The sequence below is a fragment of the Ambystoma mexicanum genome, chromosome 4q (genome assembly GCF_040938575.1).
Source record: "Ambystoma mexicanum isolate Mex_15411 chromosome 4q, UKY_AmexF1_1, whole genome shotgun sequence".
In the NCBI taxonomy this organism is placed as follows: domain Eukaryota; kingdom Metazoa; phylum Chordata; class Amphibia; order Caudata; family Ambystomatidae; genus Ambystoma; species Ambystoma mexicanum.
Window position 1 is genome coordinate 461,800,977 of NC_090928.1, and position 20,494 is coordinate 461,821,470.

The following is a 20,494-nucleotide window of genomic DNA, read 5'->3' on the forward strand; positions in this document are numbered from 1 at the left end:
GCCCACACCACAAGGGTGCCCCATCACCCGTGACCATACCCTGCAGCAAGCCCACACGACAAGGGAACCCCATCACCCGTGACCATGCCCCGCAGGCAGCATACCCATGACCATACCCCGCAGGTAGCCCACACCACAAGAAACCCACCATCACCGGTGACCATACCCTGCAGGCAGCCTACACCTCAAGGGACCCCCATCACCCTTAACCATACCCCACAGGCAGCCCGCCCGTGACCATACCCTGCATACAGCCCACATCACATGGGACCCCCCATCACCCGTGACCATACCCCACAGGCAGCCCACACCACAAGCGACCCCCCATCACCCGTGACCATACCCTGCAGGCAGCTCACACCACAAGGTACCCCATCCCATGGGACCATACCCCGCAGGCAGCCCACATCACAAGGGACCCCCCATCACCCGTGACTATACCCCACAGGCAGCCCACACCCCCCATCACCTGTGACCAAACCCTGCAGGCAGCCCACCCGTGACCATACCCTGCAGGCAGCCCACACCACAAGGGCCCCCATTACCTGTGACTATACCTGGCAGGCAGCCCACACTACAAGGGACCCCCCTTCACCCGTGACCACACCCTGCAGGCAGCCCGCCCGTGACCATACCCCGCAGGCAGCTCACACCACAAGAGCCTCCCCATCACCTGTGACCATACCCAGCAGGTAGCCCACACCACAAGGAACCCACCATCACCGGTGACCATACCCTGCAGGCAGCCTACACCTCAAGGGACCCCCCATCACCCTTGACCATACCCCACAGGCAGCCCACCCGTGACCATACCCTGCATACAGCCCACATTACATGGGACCCCCCATCACCCGTGACCATACCCCACAGGCAGCCCACACCACAAGCGACCCCCCCATCACCCATGACCATACCCTGCAGGCAGCTCACACCACAAGGTACCCCCATCCCCTGGGACCATACCCCGCAGGCAGCCCTTACCACAAGGGACCCACCATCACCCGTGACCATACCCCACAGGCAGCCCACACCCCCCATCACCTGTGACAAAACCCTGCAGGCAGCCCACCTGTGACCATACCCTGCAGGCAGCCCACACCACAAGGGTCCCCATCACCCGTGACCATACCCCGCAAGCAGCCCACACCACAACAAGGGACCCCCATCACCTGTGACCATACCCTGCAGGCAGCCCACCCGTGACCATACCCTGCAGGCAGCCCACACCACAAGGGCCCCCATTACCTGTGACTATTCCTGGCAGGCAGCCCACACTACAAGGGACCCCCCTTCACCCGTGACCACTCCCTGCAGGCAGGCCACCCGTGACCATACCCAGCAGGCAGCCCACACCACAAGAGCCTCCCCATCACCTGTGACCATACCCTGAAGGCAGCCCACACCACAAGGGACCCCATCACCGGTGACAATACCCCTCAGGCAGCCCATCCGTGACCATACCTCGCAGGCAGCCCACACCACAATGGACCCCCCATCACCTGTGACATACTCTGCAGGCAGCCCAACTGTGGCTATACACCGCAGGCAGCCCATACCACAAGGGCCCACCATCACCTGTAACCATACCCCGCAAGCAGCCCACACCACAATAGACCCCCATCACCGGTGACCAAACCCCACAGGCAGCCCACACCACAAGCGACCCCCCATCACCCGTGACCATACCCTGCAGGCAGCCCACAACACAAGGTACCCCGCCATCACCTGGGACCATAACCCACAAGCATCCCACACCACAAAGGACCCTCATCACCTGTGACCATACCCCGCAGGCAGCCCACACCACAAGGGATCCCCCCATCACCCGTGACCATACCTTGCAGGCAGCCACACCACAAGGGACACCCCATCACCTGTGACCATACTCTGCAGGCAGCCCACACAACAAGGGACCCCCCATCACCCGTGACCGTACCCCGCAGGCAGCCCACCCGTGACCAAACCCTGCAGGCAACCCACACCACAACAGACTTCCCATCACCCGTGACCATACTCTGCAGGCAGCTCACACCACAAGGGACCCCCCCATCACCCGTGCCCATACCCCGCAGGCAGCCCACCTTTGACCATTCCTTGCATGCAGTGTAGTCCTAAGGGACCCCCATCACCCGTGACCATACCCCGCAGGCAGGCCATACCACAAGGGACCCCCCCATCACCCATGACCATACCCCGCAGGCAGCCCACTCTTGACCATACCCCGCATGCAGCCCACACCACAAGGGATCCCCCCTCACCCATGACCATACCCTGCAGGCAGCCCACCCATGACCAACCCACACAGGAGCCCACCTTTGACCATACCCCGCAGGCAGCCCACATCACAAGGGACCCTCCATCACCCATGGCCATACCCTGCAGACAGCCCACCCATAACCAGACCCCGCAGGCAGCCCACACCACAAGAGACCCCCATTACCCATGACCATACCCCGCAGGCTGCCTACCTGCGGCCATACCCCGCAGGCAGCCCACACCACAAGGGTGCCCCATCACCCATGACCATACCCTGCAGCAAGCCCACACGACAAGGGAACCCAATCACCTGTGACCATGCCCCGCAGGCAGCATACCCATGACCATACCCCGCAGGTAGCCCACACCACAAGAAACCCACCATCACCGGTGACCATACCCTGCAGGCAGCCTACACCTCAAGGGACCCCCCATCACCCTTAACCATACCCCACAGGCAGCCCGCCCGTGACCATACCCTGCATACAGCCCACATCACATGGGACCCCCCGTCACCCGTGACCATACCCCACAGGCAGCCCACACCACAAGCGACCCCCCATCACCCGTGACCATACCCTGCAGGCAGCTCACACCACAAGGTACCCCCATCCCCTGGGACCATACCCCGCAGGCAGCCCACATCACAAGGGACCCCCCATCACCCGTGACTATACCCCACAGGCAGCCCACACCCCCCATCACCTGTGACCAAACCCTGCAGGCAGCCCACCTGTGACCATACCCTGCAGGCAGCCCACACCACAAGGGTCCCCATCACCCGTGACCATACCCCGCTAGCAGCCCACACCACAACAAGGGAACCCCATCACCTGTGACCATACCCTGCAGGCAGCCCACCCGTGACCATACCCTGCAGGCAGCCCACACCACAAGGGCCCCCATTACCTGTGACTATACCTGGCAGGCAGCCCACACTACAAGGGACCCCCCTTCACCCGTGACCACACCCTGCAGGCAGCCCACCCGTGACCATACCCCGCAGGCAGCCCACACCACAAGAGCCTCCCCATCACCTGTGACCATACCCAGCAGGTAGCCCACAGCACAAGGAACCCACCATCACTGGTGACCATAGCCTGCAGGCAGCCTACACCTCAAGGGACCCCCCATCACCCTTGACCATACCCCACAGGCAGCCCGCCCGTGACCATACCCTGCATACAGCCCACATCACATGGGACCCCCCATCACCCGTGACCATACCCCACAGGCAGCCCACACCACAAGCGATCCCCCATCACCCGTGACCATACCCTGCAGACAGCTCACACCACAAGGTACCCCCATCCCCTGGGACCATACCCCACAGGCAGCCCACACCACAAGGGACCCACCATCACCCGTGACCATACCCCACAGGCAGCCCACACCCCCCATCACCTGTGACCAAACCCTGCAGGCAGCCCACCTGTGACCATACCCTGCAGGAAGCCCACACCACAAGGGTGCCCATCACCCGTGACCATACCCTGCAAGCAGCCCACACCACAACAAGGGACCCCCATCACCTGTGACCAGACCCTGCAGGCAGCCCACCCGTGACCATACCCTGCAGGCAGCCCACACCACAAGGGCCTCCATTAACTGTGACTATACCTGGCAGGCAGCCCACACTATAAGGGACCCCCCTTCACCCGTGACCACACCCTGCAGGCAGGCCACCCGTGACCATACCCAGCAGGCAGCCCACACCACAAGAGCCTCCCCATCACCTGTGACCATACCCTGCAGGCAGCCCACACCACAAGGGACCCCATCACCGGTGACAATACCCCTCAGGCAGCCCATCCGTGACCATACCTCGCAGGCAGCCCACACCACAATGGACCCCCCATCACCTGTGACATACTCTGCAGGCAGCCCAACTGTGACCATACACCGCAGGCAGCCCATACCACAAGGGCCCACCATCACCTGTAACCATCCCCCGCAAGCAGCCCACACCACAATAGACCCTCATCACCGGTGACCAAACACCACAGGCAGCCCACACCACAAGCGACCCCCCATCACCCGTGACCATACCCTGCAGGCAGCCCACAACACAAGGTACCCCGCCATCACCTGGGACCATAACCCACAAGCATCCCACACCACAAGGGACCCTCATCACCTGTGACCATATCCCGCAGGCAGCCCACACCACAAGGGATCCCCCCATCACCTGTGACCAAACCCTGCAGGCAGCCCACCTGTGACCATACGCTGCAGGCAGCCCACACCACAAGGGACCCCATCACCTGTGACCATACCCTGCAGGCAGCCCACCCGTGACCATACCCTGCAGGTAGCCCACAACACAAGGGCCCCCCATCACCCATGACCATACCTTGCAGGCAGCCACATCACAAGGGACACCCCATCACCTGTGACCATACTCTGCAGGCAGCCCACACCACAAGGGACCCCCCATCACCCGTGACCATACCCCACAGGCAGCCCACCCGTGACCAAACCTTGCAGGCAACCCACACCACAACAGACTTCCCATCACCCGTGACCATACTCTGCAGGCAGCTCACACCACAAGGGACCCCCCCATCACCCGTGCCCATACCCCGCAGGCAGCCCACCTGTGACCATTCCTTGCATGCAGTGTAGTCCTAAGGGACCCCCATCACCCGTGACCATACCCCGCAGGCAGGCCATACCACAAGGGACCCCCCCATCACACATGACCATACCCCGCAGGCAGCCCACTCTTGACCATACCCCGCATGCAGCCCACACCACAAGGGATCCCCCCTCACCCATGACCATACCCTGCAGGCAGCCCACCCATGACCAACCCACACGGCAGCCCACCTTTGACCATACCCCGCAGGCAGCCCACATCACAAGGGACCCTCCATCACCCATGGCCATACCCTGCAGGCAGCCCACCCATAACCAGACCCCGCAGGCAACCCACACCACAAGAGACCCCCATTAACCATGACCATACCCCGCAGGCTGCCTACCTGCGGCCATACCCCGCAGGCAGCCCACACCACAAGGGAACCCCATCACCCGTGACCATGCCCCGCAGCAGCATACCCATGACCATACCCCGCAGGTAGTCCACACCACAAGAAACCCACCATCACCGGTGACCATACCCTGCAGGCAGCCTACACCTCAAGGGACCCCCCATCACCCTTAACCATACCCCACAGGCAGCCTGCCCGTGACCATACCCTGCATACAGCCCACATCACATGGGACACCCCATCACCCGTGACCATACCCCACAGGCAGCCCACACCACAAGCGACCCCCCATCACCCGTGACCATACCCTGCAGGCAGCTCACACCACAAGGTACCCCCATCCCCTGGGACCATACCCCGCAGGCAGCCCACATCACAAGGGACCCCCCATCACCCGTGACTATACCCCACAGGCAGCCCACACCCCCATCACCTGTGACCAAACACTGCAGGCAGCCCACCTGTGACCATACCCTGCAGGCAGCCCACACCACAAGGGTCGCCATCACCCGTGACCATACCCCGCAAGCAGCCCACACTCCAACAAGGGAACCCCATCACCTGTGACCATACCCTGCAGGCAGCCCTCCCGTGACCATACCCTGCAGGCAGCCCACACCACAAGGGCCCCCATTACCTGTGACTATACCTGGCAGGAAGCCCACACTACAAGGGACCCCCCTTCACCCGTGACCACACTCTGCAGGCAGCCCACCCGTGACCATACCCCGCAGGCAGCCCACACCACAAGAGCCTCCCCATCACCTGTGACCATGCCCTGCAGGCAGCCCACACCACAAGGGACCCCATCACCGGTGACAATACCCCTCAGGCAGCCCATCCGTGACCATACCCCGCATGCAGCCTACACGACAAGGGACCACCCATCACCCGTGACCATGCCCCGCAGGCAGCCCACCCATGACCATACCCCGTAGGCAGCCCACCCATGACCATAAGCCACAGGCAGCCCACACCACAAGGTCACCCATCACCCATGACCATACCCCGCAGGCAGCCCACACCACAAGGGACCCCCCATCACCTGTGACCAAACCCCGCAGGCAACACACCCATGACCATACGCCGCAGGCAGCCCACACCACAAGGTCACCCATCACCCGTGACCATACCCCGCAGGCAGCCCATACCACAAGGGACCGACCCCCCATCACCTGTGACCATACGCCGCAGGCAGCCCACACCACAAGGTCACCCATCACCCATGACCATACCCTGCAGGCAGCCCACACCACAAGGGACCCCCCATCACCCGTGACCATACCCCGCAAACAGCCCACACCACTACAAGGGACCCCCATCACCTGCGACCATACCCTGCAGGCAGCCCACACCACAAGGGCCCCCATTACCTGTGGCTATACCTGGCAGGCAGCCCACACTACAAGGGGCCCCCCTTCACCCGTGAGCACACCCTGCAGGCAGCCCACCCGTGACCATACCCCGAAGGCAGCCCACACCACAAGAGCCTCCCCATCACCTGTGACCTTACCCTGCAGGCAGCCCACACCACAAGGGACCCCCATCACCTGTGACAATACCCCTCAGGGAGCCCATCTGTGACCATACCCTGCATGCAGCCTACACCACAAGGGACCTCCCATCACCCATGCCCATACCCCGCAGGCAGCCCACCCGTGACCATACCCCGCAGGCAGCCCACCCATGAGCATACGCCGCAGGCAGCCCACACCACAAGGTCACACATTACCCATGACCATACCCCGCAGGCAGCCCACACCACAAGGGACCCCCCATCACCTGTGACCATACCCCGCAGGCAGCCCACCCATAACCATACCCCACAGGAAGCCCAAACCACAAGGGACCACCCATCACCCGTGACCATACCCGACAGGCGGCCCACACCACAAGGGACCCCCCAATCTCCCATGACCATACCTCGGAGGCAGCTCACCCGTGACCATACCCGCAGGCAGCCCACCCCAAAAGGGACCCCCCATCACCCGTGACCATTCCCCGCAGGCAGCCCACCCATGACCATACCCTGCAGGCAGCCTACACCACAAGGGACCCCCCACCCCTTGACCAAACCCCACAGGCAGCCCACCCGTGACCATACCCCGCAGGCAGCCCACACCACAAGGGCCCCCCATCACCCGTGACCATACCTCGCAGGCAACCCACACCACAAGGGTCCTCCCATCACCCGTGACCATACCCCGCAGGCAGCCCACACCACAAGGGACCCCCCATCACCCGTGACCATAGCCCCCAGAAAGCCCACCCATGACCATACAATGCAGGCAGCCCACACCACAAGGGCCCACCTCACCCGTAACCATCCTCCGCAGGCAGCCCACACCACAAGGGACCCACCCTTCACCTGTAACTATACCCCTCAGGCTGCCTACCCGTGACCATACCTCGCAGGCAACCCACACCACAAGGGTCCCCCATCACCCGTGACCATACCCTGCAGCAAGCCCACACTACAAGGGACCCCCCATCACCTGTGACCATGCCCCGCAGGCAGCCCACCCGTGACCATACCCTGCAGGCACCCCACACCACAAGGGACCCCCCAATCACCCATGACCATTCCCCGCAGGCAGCCCACCCATGACCATTCCCTGCAGGCAGCCGACACCACAAGGGACTCCCCACCCCCATGACCAAACCCCGCAGGCAACCCACCTATGACCATACCCCGCAGGCAGCCCACACCACAAGGGCCCCCCATCACCCGTGACCATACCTCGCAGGCAGCCCACACCACAATGGACCCCCCCATCACCTGTGACATACTCTGCAGGCAGCCCAACTGTGACCATACACCGCAGGCAGCCCACACCACAAGGGCCCCCCATCACCCGTGACCATACCTCTCAGGCAGCCCACACCACAATGGACCCCCCCATCACCTGTGACATACTCTGCAGGCAGCCCAACTGTGACCATACCCTGAAGGCAGCCCACACCACAAGGGATCCCCCCATCACCCTTGACCATACCCCACAGGCAGGCCACACCACAAGGGACTCCCGGCAGCCATGACCATACCCCCTCATGCAGCCCATCTGTGACCACACCCAGCAGGCAGCTGACTCCAAAAGGGCCCCATCACCCGTGACCATACCCACAGGCAGCCCACACCACAAGGGACCCCCATAACCCGTGACCATACCCCGCAGGCAGCCCTCAACACAAGGGCCCCCATCACCCATGTCCATACCCCAAAGGCAGCTCACACCATAAGGGACCCCCCATCACCCGTGACCATACTCCACAGGCAGCCCACCGTGACCATAACCCGCAGGCAGCCCACATCACAAGGGAGCCCCCATCAATTGTGACCATACCCTGCAGGCAGCCCACACCACAAGGGACCCCCATTACCTGTGATCATACCCTGCAGGCAGCCCACCCGTGACCATTCCCCGCAGGTAGCCCACACCACAAGGGCCCCCATCACCCATGACCATACCCCGCAGGCAGCCCACACCACACGGGACGCCCATCATCTGTGACTATACCCCATAGGCAGACCCCGGCTCATGTCCCTCCACCCCCACCTGTGATGGCAACCTGCAGGCAGGCCCCAATTCATGTCCTCCTACCCCCAGCAGAGACGGAAACCTGCAGGCAGGCCATGACTCATGTCCTCCACCAGTGACGGCAACCTTTAGGCAAGCCCCGACTCATGTTCCCCCAGCACATTGGCCTAACATGCAATCATGTAGCATATGTCCACTAAAATGCCACCACACGCTGCCCCCCCCCACAGTGCACCTCAAAACCCATCCATTCGTCCTGCTCACCAGTACATGCCCCATGGGATGGTAATATCAAATTCACACATGCATGTTTGCACACACAAAAACAACATTGCTCAACAGCAGGGACATGTAACAGAGCCAATGAAGAGTGAGACACGCACTAAACCATTGAGAGCAGACACCACTTGGATTTCAAGGAATAAAAATGTAAAACTCACACGAACTAAAAGACAACCAGCAAAGTCAACATGAATGTAATCCAAATGAAAATTAAATTGAAAACAAAAAGAAATTTTATGTAAAAAATGAAACACTCAAAAAAATTGTTCATGTCCAATGATGCTTATCAAAATGTAAACAGAAATCATAAAAAACACATTCCTCCATGGTGAACAAACATTTTTTTTAAAAAATCATTTGTCCAACTATATACAAAGCTCCAGGGTCCATGATCCCAAAACATAAATCGACATCCATAACAAGTCTAAGAAGAAATAACTATTTACAAGATGTGGAGCAAAGTCCATGAACTCCAAACAAAACATTTTTTAAATAAAAACCTACTCCTAAAGAACTATTTACAAAGGCAGCGGGCTAGTCCTACGAGTCACCATCAAGAATTTCGGCCAGGGCATCATCGAACTCTGTGTCTATTTCCCTGAGGCGGGCCTGTGCTCTCCCCTCAAGGGTCCGCAGGGACTCCAACGTGCTCCTCTCAAACTCCCTGTGAGACTCCTTGAGGAACTCGGGCCACCTCTCTGCCCGATGCATAGTGTTCTCTGTCCTGGCGATGGTGAGTTGTGCCCCCTGTGCCCGCTGCCGCTCTGATCTACTGGCTCCAACACGGAAGACATCCTCATGTTAAGGTCCATGTTTCCCTCCTGCCCAATGGCCAATACCTTCCCCTGATGTTGAGGGCCCTGAGTCCTGTCGCCTCCTACATCGAGCCTGCTGCCTCCGAAAAGCCTGGTGCCTGCACCTCTGGAACAGCCCCCGGGATGATGACAACCCCCAGGGCTGTCGTGCACGTGCCCTGCTTCTTGGTGCCTGCACTTACTCCGTTGCCATTGGTCCTGTTGCTGCGGTGATCACCTCTGATGATCCTCCTTCGACTCCCGACTGTGGTTGGGATGTGGTCTCCACCATACTGGCCGCCAGGGTTGGGACAGGTACACAGGGGGCTCTGGTGGTATCTGGGCCAGAAGACAGCAGGGAGGACGACTGGCACACAGAGGAGGAAGAGGAGGAGGGGGTTGCAGCACTGGCCAGCACACATAGCACATTTGTGACCATGAACTGTGCTAACCAGTTTATGAGGCAACAGACTTCATCGTGATGATGTGACAGCCTCAGATTGGAAGCCTGCACATCATCACGAATGCTGGCTGTACGCCTCGCAATACTGGCTAGCACAGGTTCAACCCTGTCATGAATTGCCTCATCCGCAGGTAGTGGAAGATCCATTTCCGTGGATACATCCGCCCCGTGTGGATGGGTCCGGCCTGAGGCATGCCCGCAGGTGCACACTGGTGCAGTCACAGTTCGAGGGACAGGAGCAGTCACAGGCCCCTCCACGGTGACCTGCACTGCCACTGGCCCCTGACCCTCGGCTGCACCAGGAACACCGACCTCATTACCCCCACCGGGCCCCATGTTCTGGGCTGATGTGGCCTCCTCGCCCTCCTCCACCACCACCACCACCAACATGGATGACTCCCCACTGTCTTCCGCATCGGATTGCCCCTGTGCGGTGTCACCTATCCCTCCCACTGCTGAGGAGCCCACAACCAACTTCACCCTCTTGGGCCTCCCCTCAGCAGCTGTGGCCAATGACTCTGACGCTGCACCAGCCTCCTCGCTCCTGGAAGATGACATAACCTGGGAGGATGACTGGGCCTTGCGTTGGTGCCTGGTGGAGTCATCCCTTTTGCGGTGCTCCACAGCGCCAACTCCGCCCTCTTCCTCCATTGTCGCTGTGGATAGGGACACATTGAACACAATCATCAGTGTATCGAACAAATGTCTGCTTGACACAAAGCAAATGCACATGAGTGGCACTGTCAAACGTCACATCCTTCATCACCCTCCCCAACACACAGGTCAGTGCAAGCTACACACATGCACAAACATGCATGCCATCTGCAACAAACATTCACATCCCTGTACAAGGCACTGCGAGCACATCAGAAGAGGGGCTGAACCTCACATGGATCATGGTACATGCACATCACAAACACACACATTACCTGACAGTCATGCATAATGCCATGTAGACCTCCCATCACAGTGCACTTGGGGACAACTGGCCGCATGAGTCAATCATGCATTGAGATGCTCATGTGTCATGCATCCATGGGGTGGCCAGTCACACCCTCACTACTCAGATACACGCACATGTACACCATGCATGTCCATGATGGTGACATAAGCACCCTTGTGTCACACCTCTCGCATTCCCCAGTCCAGACACAGGTATGCAACCATGTGCGCATCATTACATGCCGGTGCGCATCATGCATTGCAACACAGACACCACTGAAGTGGCACACGCTTGAATGGACTCACATGCAGCACTGTCAGGGTCATGCACACAGACATCAGTACAGGAGGCATGCCAGACATAAGGCCAAGGTGCACATTCCAGCCACACGTCAACATGCATATGCACTATGGTGGACAAGAACACAGGAACACTTACCAGTCGACTCCAGATGGAGCACCAACTCCAAAACCTGGGGGTACAGCGCTGGGTAGAAGCACTCCAGGACCCTCATCTCGTCGGTGGTCAACCAGCCCCAGAACCAGGTTCGATCATCAACTGCCTTGAGGAGGCGCCGGGCCTTGTTGTGGGTCCTGGACTTCAAGTCTTCCCAGTGCTTACAGACATGTCGGTAGCCGCGGGGTGCCACCCCCTCCGCATTGATGGCACCCACGATGTCCGCCACATCTTCCTCCGTCCTTCCTTGTCGACTTGCGATGGTCCAGGGAAGAGGACATCATGATGCCCCAGGACTTGCTCCACCAGGATGCCAACTTCTGTGGAGGAGAAGATGACAGCCCTCTGCCTCTCTGCCGGGGGTTGCCACTTGCCTCAGATGGTGTTGGGTCGGACATGGCAACCCCAGGGCAGATGTGGGTGGGCAAGGTGGTCCTGGGGCTGGGCTGTGGAGCGGTGGTATGGCACTAGGGATTCTTCAGGATCAGCAGAGATGGTCACAACAACAGGATCACTGGCAATGGCTTCAGAGCAGGCACCAAAATGCAGGGCACGTGGGCAGCAGGCACACACAGTGGGCTGGCCGCAGCAGATGGCTCTAGGAGGTAGCTTGGGCAGTTGGAGGCAGGTAAATGGCCTTGTAGGCAGGAGCCTGGGTCTTCCGTGTTCTTTTTTGTGGCCAGCCGGAAACAGAGTGACTGCACACCTGCGAAAACAGCGCATTAGCGTGTAATCGGAGGAAAGGCCCTAAGCGCGTAAGTTACATGACGCACGCAGGACGTTGTATTTCAGTATTGGGTTGAAGGTCTGCGTAGGACAACAGTGCACTGTATGTGTTTTTTGTGGGGATGGACGCGTGAACTTTAATTCTTTGTGGGTTCGCACACGAACAGTTCACTACTGTGCATACTTCTTGTATTGGCGGGGGAGTTGCCTATGCGCACACGCACGTGTTTTTTTTTTACTTTCTACGAGGCAGACGGTAAGTCGTGCAAGACTTTTTCATTCTGTGGTTGCCATGTGTGCTGCGTACCCCATTTCTTTGGCACATAGTAGCCTATGTGTTCCTCGTGTACGCATTTATTGTGTTGCTGGGTGCCACAGCGTACTGCATGATGTTTTTTCACCACATGTGGGCTGCCAAGAGGTCGTGTACACATTGATTTTTGTTTTTTGGGTGCCTGAGCGTTATGCGACCCATCCATTTTCCACCAGGGGTCACACTGAGCCGTGCTGGGGCACTCATTTACGTTTAACATCACATACCTTGCCACTCACTCCAATTGCCCAGGTCAATTGTCTGCTGCACCCCCCAGGTCCATGCAGGGAGGGACATGGCCCCCTCTCAACAGGGTCTGGTAGCTGCAGGGGCAGTTGCAGCGCCAGCCACCCAGGCTCAGGATCCTACTGCCATGCATGTAGTGATCCCGACCCCGGCCCAGCGAGACCAAGGGGCACATGTCCATATCCCAAAGGGCAAGAGGCGTGTGGTGCAGGGACCTGCCATAAGCACCAGCGAACCAGGGCCAGCAATTCCATCTGCTGTATGACCAGCCAGGTTTCGATAGCTGCAGGAGCAGCTGCAGCGCTGGCCACCCAGGCTCAGGGTCCTCCTGCCATCACTGATGTGGTCCTGGCCCAGGGAGACCAAGGGGCACATGTCCATATCACCAAGGCCAAGAGGAGTGTGCTGCAGGGACCTGCCACCAGCAAACAGGCACAACATGCCTGCAGGGCCACCTCCACTCACAGCATCAGTGGATTATGCCTCAGCCCCAGCCACCAGCGCTCTAACCCATACTGACCCAAGTGGTCCCAGCCACACAGGGACTGCACAACCCTGCAGGAAGGGTAAGTGGGCAGTAGGCAAACAGGCTCAGTCCCGAGGCATGGCACAGGGAACTCGTATGGTAAGAGGAGCTTCAGTGATGCAGAGATCCAGATCCTCTTGGACTACTTGCAGGAACATGAGGCTGACATGCTTGTGTGGGCAGGTATCACTCATACGCATGCCCAGAGTAAGGCTACTGGCAGTGTGTTGCCTGTCGCATAAGCGCCCTGGGCATTGAGAAGCACACAGCTTCTGAGGCAATGAAGTTCTGGATTGACCTCCGGCGCCGAGCCAAAGGTAAGATGGGTGCCAACTACTCCTCCACTCTGGTGACTGGAGGTGGACCAGCAGCAGAGGAAGAAGTACTCACTCCACGTGAGGACATCACTAGTGAGATGATTGATGCAGAGCTGTTCCAGGGTGTGGGGGGCCTTCCAAATTATGAGGCAATGTCTGGTGAGTGGGGATGGGTGTGTGTCAAGGACATGTGTATGTTGTATTTGTTGTCCTGCAGCCTACACATGCACAATGTGCTGCACTCCCTGACAATGGACATCTGCACATGTGCTCAATCCTCAAGTTACACCCTCTGTCCGGGACCAATTAGCCTTCTTCCTGATGAAACCTGTGATGTCTGATGGGCTGTGTCCATATGCCACTCAACATTGTTCCTCTCTCTGCTCATCTCTTACGTCTCTGATTGTTCACCCTGCCAGCCGAACGTCCGCTGGGGTGGCTTCCCTTTCCCCTGCTCCCCACGGTAGCCCGCAATCTCCAGGGGACTGGTCATACATGTGGTGTGGTACTGCAAAGTCCTCTAGCAATATAATGTGCTCCTACTCACCGTGCTCGGCAACTAATCCTGAGCTGGACTGTGTGGGTTCTTTTGTCTTGGGGGCAGGTGTTGCATCTACATATGACTGTGATATTGGCATTGGGTCAGAGAGGTTACGGCTATTGATTTCCTTCATGGTGCAATGTCCACAGGGAAATTTGGGAGCTCTGGGCACAGTTACTTCGAATCCATCTTCCGCATTGGTTTACCTATCATGGACTGTGATCATGCCTTCACTGTTCACTCAGGGTCGATGACTTCGCACATTGTGATCAGTTGGTGGTGAGCGTCTCTCTTTGGCAGTGGCCTCCCTCGGGTATGAGCTCTGTGACTGATTAGGACTGGAGGTGATCTTTATCCAGGTCAGGTCCCTCTTATGGTGATTGGTCATGTGTTGTGGTTCAACTACTCCTCAACCCTGCTGATGTCCACCATAATTGGTTGGATGTACACCTACAACCCTCTTCACGCTATTGACACATGTTGTATGCATTTCCACTTCCAGCTGGCTGCTACATTCCCATGAGTTGTCAGAGTGTTGTGTTTGATTCGTGTGACGTTCACCTGTGGTGCACAGGCCACTCCGACTTACATCCACTGGGATCACCTCCAACGTGCATTTTTAGTTGACTGGTGTCGATGTGACATGAACTCATGGGACGTGTGTGTCCACATTCATCATTTCACTACAGCCTTGCATCTTGCCACCTGGTGGGACTTGTGTGTATGGAGTTTTTGTGTTACATGCCATGTCATGTCATGTCACATCCCTCATTCATGGCTCTGTGACAGTGATATGCATGTAATATCTGTTGCATTTAGCAGATCAAGGCAAGGCTATGGTATGTGGCATATGTGTGTTTACATCATGCATGTTGGTGTATGGACTATGCCATTCAGGTGTTCCATGCACCAAATGTGTTTTTGCCCTTCCCACACATGTCCATGTCTTCTTTCATGCTGTCCATCACTTGCATTGACACTGCGTTCGTGTGTGAGATTGTGTCAGGGCAGGTTGATGTCTTGCATTTCGACATTGTGGTGGCTATGTGTATAGTCTACACTGTTTCCATGACTAATCATGGGTTTTCCTGTCTATGTGCAGGTGATGAGGCACTGGTGGCAGAGAATGAGGTGGAGGAGATACAGGATAGTGAGCCACAACCAACCACCAGTGGAGGATGTGGGGTGGTAGGCCATGACAATCCACTGGTTTTGCAAGCCATCCTGGACGTCCCTCAGTCTGAATCATCCTCTGAAGATGCCTATGGCTCCTGTGGTGAAACAGACATGGATATGGATACCTCTGTGATGTCGCAGGTGAGTGCATGGAGTGTGAATCCTGTTGCATCCCAAGCGTCTGATAGGGGGAAAACCCATCACAGGGCCAGTCTGGGTTGGTGCGTCCGTCTGTGGTGGTTACAGCTGCAAGGCCACGCGCCACAGTCTTGACTCCTGGACCTGGGCCAGCTGATCAGGGGAGGGATGCAGTCCTGCAGCCACAGGCAGCACCATAACATGAAGGGTCAGATTCCATTGGCCAGGGTGGGTGTCGGGTCCATCAATGCGTTGGCCGTGCATCAACTGGCTTTACTGCGTGGGAGCAGTCCATGTATGCTGTTGCACGAAAACAGGCTGCTTCACGGGAAATGTTGGCTCAGGGCATGGATAAGGTGGCCAATTTCATGATCCTCCAGCTAGACAGGTGGAGCACCAGCAGCAGACATTGCGGTCCACATGCTGCTCACACAGGCTGAACATGCTGGCCAGCAACAGGAGCCGACAGGCGGACCTGAGGGATCTGCGTGCATCCTTGGCTGCAGAGGGTCGGGCCCAAAGGGAAGCTCCGAGGTTGGAGTATAGGTCCCTCAGGACAACACTGGCTGCACTCGAGGCAACCAGCAGTAGGTGGTCTGAACAGCAGTTGCAACTGATGACTCGTGCCATCACAGAGGAACTGCGTGCATCCCGTGAGGTGTTGCATGGAGACCTCCAAGCCATCAGTTTGCAGCTGCATGCATCTCAGTCCCGCGTGGCCACTGCCATTGAGGACCAGACAAGGACTGTACGTGGTGTACCTCTCATGCCACTTCCACATTCAGATGCACTACCAGAGTATGACGACAGCAGCGACAAGTCTCCTGATCCCTGATAGCCGTGTGGCCCATTAACCCATGGAGGTTTTTTTTCACACATCATCCACACATGTGGGAGTTGGTGTGCATCCTCCACCTCCTCCCTCCTGGTTGCCCCCCTCGACCCCACAGTCCCACATGGGCATTTCTCTCTTTTTTCTTTTTCTGTCTATTGTGCATTTATGTGACAGTGTGTTGCTTTGTGTGGCATCCGAAGGCATCCACTGTGGTTTCCAGCTGGACCCATGCAGGTTTGTCTCTTGTCTCATGTTTGTACCCTCCTTCTTTATGCCTTGGGGTCCAGGCACATGTGCGCCTCCTGCTTCCCCTTTCCATGGGCTTGCAAGGAGTGCATCGTGTGAAAGTAACTTACACATTGGCAATGGGCATCCATGATATCTGTGGGTAGTCTTAAGTCCAACATGTCTATACACCCCTAGTGGGAATCGTGATTGTCGCTTTTGTTTTGTGCATTTAGTCCCATACTTTGTTGGTGTGTTAACTTCATTTATTTGCTTGTTTGTCTTTATTGGTGTTGGCCTTACGGCTGTACACAATTTGATGATCCCGTTGGTTGTCTGGAACACAAGTATGTCCAAGGGTGACATGCACAAGTCACTGCACATTGTGCACAAGTGCAGTTGTGTCTGGTCACGGGAGGAGGGCTTCACTGTTGGGTGCTGTGTGTCTGGTATGTTGTACTGGCCAATTGTTGATCCTGTGTACAATGTTGGGTTTAGTTGACATAGTTGGTTGATTCATGGACTTGGTCCATTGATTGTTCATCACTTTGTGGCAGTGGTGTTATGTGTTGGTCATTTGTTTCTCTGCTTGGGAATTGCATGCCATGGAACGTTGTGTGGGACAGGTGACATGAATTGTGTGGGGGTTTGGGTGACATACCAGCATTTAGATGGTTGCTTTGGCATGGTGGTAGTTGGAAGCTCCTTCTTCTTTCATGAGTCCCTTTTGTACACACCAGATTGTGTTGCTTTTAGTGCTAGCGAATGCACACAATGTGGCACTTCCGAGGCCACATTCTCAGGGTGGTAAGGCTTGGACTGATGTTTGTCCCTTTGTCATCATCGATTGTGGCCTGGCATGAGCGAGGGCTGTGTGCACTCCGCAGGCGTTGGATTTTAGGTGAAAAATGGTGCCACATGTTTGGTACAGGCAGCCTTGCCACATGCCCTTTCCCCTCCCATGCGCAGCCATGCATGTGGTTGGGAATACCACCATGTCCACCGGTATTCCCCGCCGTGTTGCAACATTGTGCAGGACACATACGCTTGGACACTACTTGTGGTGCATATAGTAGCTGTCCACCAGAGTGGTCAAGAGAGCGGAAGCGTAACTTTAGCACTCCGAATGTGCACTCCACTATGGCCGTAGTTGTAATATGGTCTGCATTGTATCTTACCTGGCTTGGTGTGGTGGGGTTGTATTGGTGTCCTCGTGTAGGTGCTCAGAGGGTAGGCACTGTCCCCTGTGGAGGTGAGATGGGTTGTCAGCGGTGTAGTTTAGTCTGCATGAGACATGCATGCAATTGGCGGGCCATTTGTACTGACCAATGAGCCATGTGTTGCCATGCCTCCCAGCTTCCAGGGCCAAGTGTAGGGTTGCCATTCTGCAGATGAAACTGGGTGGACTCTGGATATTTAGCATATACAGAGGTGATGATTCCCTTGGCATCACATACAACTTGCACGTTGATGGAATACCAGTGCTTGTGATTGCGATAGATGTGCTCTGTGGCCCTAGGTGGATGGAGGGCCGAATGGGGGCAATCAATGGCACCAAGCACTTTGGGGAAGTGTGCCACCCCATAGAAGCCCTGGACCACGGCCTGCCTTTCTACGGGTGTTCTGGACATGTATATGTGCCTGCGGACTGTGGGGCGTGCAGTCATGATTGCCAACACCAGGTGTAGGCAGCGTGACTACGTGGCCTGTGAAACACCCCCAACTATGGCAGTTGTCTGCTGAAATGACCCAATGGCCAAAAATGCAGTACATTGAGCACCTTTTCCAAGGAGCTCAGTGCTTGGGAGCACAGGGTGGGTGATGTGAGGTCATCCTCTCACTCAGTAACCAGGTCTAGGATGATATAATCCCTACCCACCTCAGTAACAAAGCCCCCTTCCCAAAGTTTAAAAAGTTACTCAAAACCTGGCTGTTTAATAAATTCTAACAGTGCAACCCAAAGATAGCTTGTGTTCACCTACACAACTGCTTCACTACACCCATGATCTATCTAACTGTCTGTAACTACCCAAAATACATGCAACTGCTTAAGACGCCTATGACAAATGTAACTGCTCAAGATGTTCTAAATATATGCAATATTAAAAGTTACTAAGATGTATGTAGCTATGCCCTGATACCTATGGGTTTGGGCGTATAATCAAATGCAATAAATAAATAAATAAATAAATAAATAAATAAATAAATACATATGAGGTGGAAACCTATACCTGCCATAGGCCTGGTCATCCGGCATCCCAAAAAGGCTGGTCCTGGGTAAAAAATTGCGGGGCCTGGCTATCCTCCTCCTCCTGCAGTGTCCCACGATAATTGCTGCGAGGAATGGCACATTCATTGTTGCAGTATACGCGAGTTTGTGTTCGCGCGTGCTTTTTATGCATTGTTTTAGATGCATGGTGATGCTTATGCCTGCTTTCGCTTGGCGAACGTGTTTCTGGATTAACACATCTTTTCCCACGCACAGGAGTGCCCAGTTCAATTCCATGAGTACATGTTGTTAGAGCACATGTGGGCATTGTGAGTATTTTACTGTGGTACTTCCCACAAACGCCCACATTTATGCTTTTTCTTCCCCATTCCACGTGTTCCGCCCCTTTTTAGGTGTGTGCGCTGGATGGTGTGCGCCTTCGCTGGGCGTCGTGCACAAGGCGTTTGCGGTGTGATGTGTTGAGCCCGCGCAATTTCCGCCCACGTCTAAGGTAAGCCACGTGCAATGTGTTCCATGAATCTGTAAACGTGCGTTTGCGCCCATTTTCGCATGCAAGTTCCCCTTTTTACGCACAGATTATTCCATGAATCGGCCCCTTAGTGTTTTCTTCCACAATGTTAGACACATTCAAATATCCAACTAGTGACAAAAATATAAAATAACAAAAATTAGAAGTCTAAAAAGACAATGTCACAAAAAATTAAGAACACCTCTCTGGAATTTCTAATAACTCTTCAAATAGAGTGTGCCAATCCTGCAGATGTTTGAAAACTTTAGCTGTTGCTAGCAGCAACACTTTTAATAGGTGGAGGTTGATTATACACAACCACAGCTCACAGCTGCAGTAAAAATATAAGACCACATAAAAGTCAAAAAAGTCTGAAGCCCAGTATGGACCACACCATCTCGTCCAATTTCCAATACACATCATCCACATCATCCCAGGACATTTGCACCATATAATTCATCATAATTCATGTTTGCAATGATGGAACATTAAAAAAGCCACATCTTCATGTTTTCTAACGCAATGTGATTTTTAGTGTCCATAATTTCTCTTACATTGTCAATATCCTTTTTAAATGATTGAACTTCTTTTCCAACATTAATTTATAGTACTTTTAATTGATTGAATTTTTCCAGGATTTGTTTTGTGAGTAGTTGTTGTAATGCTTCTTCTTTGATTCTACGTCATACTACAATAACTTCTTCACCTGTTTGAAACTAATTAAAATATTTTGAAATAATTGAAGGTATATTACACTTTAAAAATAATTGTGTTTATTGTAGAAACAATTTATAGTACACAGGCAATCTATATGTGTTTGGTGACTAATATTTCTTCTTCCAAATATTATTGTTAGTCTGATTTTACATATAAATACGAGTGATGTGTAGTTTCAGGAGATTGTGCTATTTTCAGGGTACATTTATTCTTGGATTAGATTTTTCAAACATGAAGTACATTTTTGAAAGAGGGGATTTCTATTGTTCA